Consider the following 7,066-nt stretch of genomic DNA (forward strand, 5'->3'; position numbering starts at 1 on the left):
CAGAACACTTGAATGTGTAGTCGATGTATCTTGTGACTTTCTTCTCATTTTTCATTTAAAACACTGCTCTTGGCAAGATTCACATAGATTATACCATTAGGAGCAAAATTGGACAATAAAATTTTGAGAATATCCCACGAATCTGGTAAAGAACCAAGAAGTAACAATCCTTAAGCCTCTTCATAAATTTGACACTCATCATGGAAGATAACTAATTCATTATTCTTTAGAAGTTATTCAAGTGATATGTCATTGATGTCCCATCTGTATATTTCAAAGCCAATAACTGCTGAATCAAAAATATTTTGTTATTCTTAGTTTTTCAAGCATACAACTGTTCAAGCTTAATCCAAAGGATCCGAGTACGTGTCTCTCCAATAATATGGTCAGGGGCGCAGGTACATAGAAGAAAAGGGGGGCAATGGCCCCCCCCAAAATTTTAGTTTTTATTTAAAAATAAAAAAAAAAATAGTCTAGTCCCCCCTTTCTTTATTTCCCAGCCCCCTCTCTTTTTGTTCTATCTTTTCCAAACCCCCTCCCTTTAATTCCTTAAAAAAAACCCAGCCCAATAGCCCATTCTCTATCTCCTTTTTTTTATTTCCCAACCCCTATCCCTTTTTTTAATTCTCAACGTATAATCATTCCTCAATCCCCATCCCCTTTTTTTATTTTCCAGCATACGAGTCTCTCCCTCTTCCCCTTCCCGCCTTGGCTTTCCAAAAATTCAGGTAACAACTTTTTCTATTCTTCTTCTTTTTTATCTTTTTAATCTTCTTATCTTTTATAATTTTACCTCTTTGACTTTTATTTTTTTTGTTTTTTGCAAATTAAAAAAAAAAAGATAGTAGTTTAACAAGTGATTTTTCACTCCTCTTTCTCAAAAAAGGTTCTATTTTTATTCTTTTTTATATATTTAGTTATTTACTTAATTAGTTAATTTATTATTATTTGTTAATTAAGTTTATATTATTATATGTTAGTTTGTATATTTAGTTTTTTTTATTAGTTAACTATTTAAATTTAATTACAATTTTATATTATTTATAATTATACTAGGATGTTAGTATTATTGTTCTAAATTTTAATATTTTATTTTAAATTGAAATATAATTTTTATATTTTATAAAGATTTAGACTGTAATTTACACTTTTTGCTAAATATATTTTTAATTATAGGAACTTATTTGGCCATTTGAATTATGAGTAAGTTCAAAACCATTGATACATTTTTTAAAAGAAAAGATCAAGAGAATGAAGATGCTTCTACTATTACTACTCCAATACTTGAGGGGTCATCAAATTTCATTACTTCAAGTTCTTCATTGAATAGCTCAAAGCGTCCACGACTTCTTCCAAATCAACTGGATGTTTTTCGTTTGGAAAGAGATCCTAGAATGCGACCAATGATTTGGAAGTTTCCTCCAAATAAAAGAGATGAAATTCGTCGGGCTTATATTAAAGTTGGGCCAAATCAACCAATTCTTGATAATTATCCATTTTCTGGTGATAAAAGTCATCGTCGCTTTCAAGTTTCATGGTTTAAATTGTTTCCATCTTGGTTAGAATATTCTATAGAAGATGATGCTATATATTGTTTTCTGTGCTTTCTTTTTGCTAAGGAACCTTCAATCAATACGGGTTCAAATGCTTTTATTGAGAATGGTTTCAGGAATTGGAAGAAAGTAAATAGTGGAAAAAAATGTGCTCTTTTGAATCACATTGGCAAAGGTCCTAACTCATTCCATCATAAGTCGCTGAAATCATGTGATGATTTGATGAAACAATGACAACATATTGACAGACTTCTTCATGAGCAAACATCAGAAGAGATTGAAAAGAATCGAATTCGACTAGGAGCATCTATAGATTGCATTAGATGGTTGACATTTCAAGGTTGTGCATACAGAGAACATGATGAAAGCCAAAGTTCAAGCAACAGAGGTAACTTTTTGGAAATGTTGAAATTTTTGGGATCTTACAATGAAAGAGTGAAAAAGAATGTTTTGGAAAATGCTCCAAAAAATGCTAAGTATACTTCAAATGATGTCTAAAAAGAAATTCTACATATTCTTTCTACTAAGGTGAGAAATTCAATCAGAGAAGAGATTGGAGATGCCAAATTTTGTATTATTGTTGATGAAGCTAGAGATGAATCTAAAAAGGAGCAAATGGCCATTGTTTTGAGATTTGTTACTCTAGATGGTTTTGTTAAAGATAGATTTTTTGATCTTGTGCATGTCACTGATACTTGTGCAACAACTTTAAAGAAAGAATTGATTTCTATCCTTTCTCATTATAATCTCCAAGTTGAAAATATTAGGGGTCAAGGGTATGATGGTGCTAGCAACATGCGGGGTGAGTGGAATGGTTTGCAAGCTTTGTTTCTTAAAGATTTTCCATAAGCATACTATGTGCATTGTTTTGCTCATAGGTTACAATTAGCATTGGTGGCAGCTTCAAGAGAGGTACTTCAAATTCATGAATTTTTTACTCAATTAAACTCTATTGTCACTATTGTTAGTGCTTCTTCAAAAAGATATGATCAATTACAAGAAGCTCAAGTAATTGAAAATGCAAACTTGGTTGCTCAAAATGAATTAGAAACAGGCAAAGGTGCGAATCAAATAAGCACTTTACAAAGAGCTGGGGATACTCGATGGAGCTCTCACTTTAATTTTATTTGCAGTTTGATAAAAATGTTTACTGATACCAATATTGTTCTCAATAATATCATTGAAGACGGGACAACTTGTGCACAAAGAGGTGATGCTTATGGTGTTAGTAAAATATTATTGTCATTTGAATTTGTTTTCACTTTGCACTTGATGAAAGAGATTATGGGAATCACTAATGTTCTTTGCTGAGCACTGCAACAACAATCTCAAGATATTCTTAATGCAATGCATATTGTTTCTACATCAAAGTTACTTCTTCAACAATTAAGAGATGGTGGATGGTGCAATTTTCTTGCAAATGTTAAAGATTTTTGTGAAAAACATGAAATTGAAGTCCCTAATATGAGTGCACAATATGTTTTTGGAAGAGGTCGATCTCGTCAACCAAGTGTGATAGTTGAGCATCATTATCGAATAGATGTATTCTTGGCAACAATTGACTCTCAAATACAAGAGTTGAATAGTAGATTTAATGAGCAAACAATAGAGCTTTTGACTTTGAGTTGTGCTTTGGATCCTAAGGACAATTTCAAATCATTTAATATTGAAGAAATCAACAAGTTAGCAGAGAAGTTTTATCCCCTTGACTTTCCTTCTAATGAGCTAAATATTTTGAAATCTCAGTTGCAACATTATCAGCATGATATACCAAATTATTTGAAAGGCATTGGTACACTTTCTGAATTGTGCAACAAGTTACAAGAAACGAGAAAATCAAGAACTTATCACATAGTTGATAGATTAATACGTCTTGTTTTGACTCTACCAGTGTCTACAGCAACAACAGAAAGAACTTTTTCAGCAATAAAAATTGTTAAGACAAGACTCCGAAGTAAAATGGCTGATGAATTTCTTGCAGACAACTTGGTCATCTATATAGAAAAAGAATTAGCAGCTATTTTCGACACAAATTCAATTATAGATGATTTTGAAAATAGAAAAAAAATGTCGAATAGCTTTTTTATGATACAAACTATAAGTGGTAATTTTTATATATTATTGTCTTACTTTGATTGAGATTATATATATATTTATTTTTTAATTTTATCAATAGAAATAGTAATATAAAATATAACACCGCCCCCCTAAATAGTTAGCCTAGCTCCGCCCCTGAATATGGTTTAACACATTATCGTCAATCCACTGCCTAATATATCCACAAACTTTTTTATGCAACAAAGTCGTCCAATCATTATCAGATTTATCATTAAGCATCTATGTACCCAAAACTGGTTCATAAAAATTTTTAATGTAAAGCAAATCTTCCATTTTTGACTTTCACAAATCATAATTAGAATTATTAAGAGTGATTATCATACTAATATTAGTATTAACTTTCATTATTTACATAATCACAAGTTCAGAAAAATACCAACAAGCTTTGATACAAGTATGAAAAAGTATAGTAGTTAAAACAATACAAATATCCAATACAAAACTAATATAAAAATACTCACAATACAATATGACAACTAGGGCTGACAATATATACCCTACCCGCGGGTACTTAACCCGGACCAACCCGTTCGAGTAGGGTTGTCTATCCTACCCGCTGCGGGTAGGGTAGGGTAAGGTGCAAATTTTCCTGCGGGTAGGGTAGGGTACAAGTTTAGAGTATACCCTACCCGCATCCTTAATATATTATATAATATATATGTAAAATTTATGTATGTAGTGAAGAAAGTGAATCTTGTACTCACAATCTTTTTTTTATAAAAATTTGAAATAATCACTAAGCTAGTTGATGGTTATATTATTTGTAATTTTATGTTGGATTTCTTTAAGATTTTATTGTTTTTAATTTTAATTTGAACTTAGTTTTTTATATTTTATTAATATGTATGAAATTTGGAATGTTTGAATTTTATATTTATTTGATTTTTTTTGTTTCTGCGGGTAAGGTCGTATAGGGTAGGGTTTAGAACTTTAGGGTGCGGGTAGGGTTAGGGTTGAGAGATTCTCAACCCGCGGGTAGGGGTAGGGTAGAGTTTTTAAAATGTTTTCAACTTGCGGGTAGGGTTAGGGTAGAGTCTAAACCCTACCCTACCCTATCCATTGTCAGCTCTAATGACAACAACTATAAGTAAACAAATATATCAACTAAAACAACAATAAGAACACACCGATATTTTAACATGGAAAACTTCTTCAATGTGAGAGGTAAAAATCACAAGTCACCAAAACCAAAGAAATAGCTCTACTATAATCAAATATGAGGTACAAGAGAGTCTTAAATAAAGCACAAATTGTACATACAATTAGCCAACATATTAAAGCACCAAAGTTTAGAAATGAATAATAAGAAGATGAAAAAAAAATCCAATAGCAAAGTTGCTATTCGAAGTAGATTTTTTTCTCTATAAATGTTCAATCAAAATCTTCGCCGTTCAGAATAAAGAACAAATAAAATAAAGCTTTTCAAGCCAATTCAATAGTGAACGAATAAAAAATTATTGTTTAAAATCCTACTCTATACAAAAATAAAAATTCTATTTTTTTTTATTTTGTGATTGTTCTCTTTCACTCTCAATAATCTCAAAAAATTTTATTAAAATAATAACACAAAAATACAAAAAAAAATATCAAAAAAATTGAACTTAGATCTTACAAAAAAGAAAAAAAAAATCCAAGAGTACTGACAAAGTAATTACAATATGGTTCACTCTCTCAACCTGCAAAAATTAATATTCAATGATAAATATTAGAGAGCCAAGTTCTGAGCAAATAAATAATCGCGGAAAGCATCTAAATAATAAGCCCAGTTCAGCCCAGTTCAAAATGAGCAACCTCCCATTCCGATTCTCCTGTAGTTTCGGTGGCATATGTCAAGACAATAATGGATTTTGTCTTCGTTGAGATGGAACACAAGACGTCATTACAACAATATAAATTATGTTTGAGGATTAATAAAAATATATTAATAAAATTTTTTTCAAAAATAATATTTTTAATATATAAATAATTGTAAAAAAATTAAATTTTATTTTAATAAATATTGACTGTCAAAAATAATTTGTTAAAAAAAGTTGAGAATATATTTTTTTGTGATCCTTATTAACTGTAAAAAATATTATTTATTGTGATATTTATTGACCATAAAATATTCTCAACAAAAATTTTTAACAAAAAATGAGATAATATCTTAAAATTGAGGAATAAATTGAGATTTTGAAGATAAAGAATGAGTAATATAATCTCAAATTGAGAGCAGTGTGATGTCAAAATTGACAGAGTCCGGAGAAGAAGAGAAATAGTGGAATAAATTGAAAATAAATGAGTGTCAAAATTAAGAAGTAATTTTCTACGGTCAAATTATTCATCAAAAAAATATAGAGAATTTAACATTTGTAATATTTATCAAAAATATATATTAATTTTGACATTTAATTATGATGTTAAAAAATAAAATATTTAAATAGCTCTCTTTTCTTGTAATGAATTCTAAAAATTAAAAATAGAGTCTTGGCAAATCGAGGTATTTTTCAATTACTATGCAATTTATATTAAAATGAATTATTAATATAAAATATATATTAAAAAATTAATTATATATATAATTACCTAATTTTAATAATTAATCATAATATATATCTAACATGATGTTTAATTTTCCAATAACATCTTGTGTCAAATAGAAGTATATCCGGTGATGTAGTGCGCATAGCTAAAACAGAATATACTATTATATTTATGAACAATGCTAGGTCAGCAATTTTTGTGATTTGTAGTCATCAAATAGTTATTAATGATGATTTTAATGGTGTGAGATTGGTGTAAAATTTCATCCAATAGCTCACTTTTCTTTGCTGGTTACATGTTGGCCAAAATTTAACAAAGTTGCTTATCTCTAAACTTTTTCTATATTTATTTATTTATTAAATTAAAACAAGAAGTGAAAAAGAAAAGGCATATGGGCATTTGGTAGGCGATAGTAGCCACCTTCCGAGATTGGAAACCTGCATAATGCATAATATAAAACAACGCAAAAGTTAATAAATTAAATACCATATATTATATTATATATGTAGCTTCTGGACAGTTTATTTATTCTTGTCGTGATTCATGAAAAATAAATCAACATATATAATATAAGGATAACGTAGCTACCGTAATATATACTCAAAGGCCAAATAATATTCCGTTTACAATCTCGGTTTCACACAAATTAAATAAAAATAAAATAAATAATTCATCACTTTCGTTCATCATCAGCCTTTTCATGATGGAAAAATACTAATAATAATGTACAACAATAGACATTAATTCCCCAACATTTATATTACAAGCAAGCAAATAAGAGTTGAAAATCATGGAGAATAAATAATTAAACAAATAAATAAAATGACATTCTTTAATTGAATTTATACAAAAAAAAAAAAAAAAAACTGAAT

Source organism: Arachis duranensis, chromosome 4, assembly GCF_000817695.3.
Source record: "Arachis duranensis cultivar V14167 chromosome 4, aradu.V14167.gnm2.J7QH, whole genome shotgun sequence".
NCBI lineage: Eukaryota > Viridiplantae > Streptophyta > Magnoliopsida > Fabales > Fabaceae > Arachis > Arachis duranensis.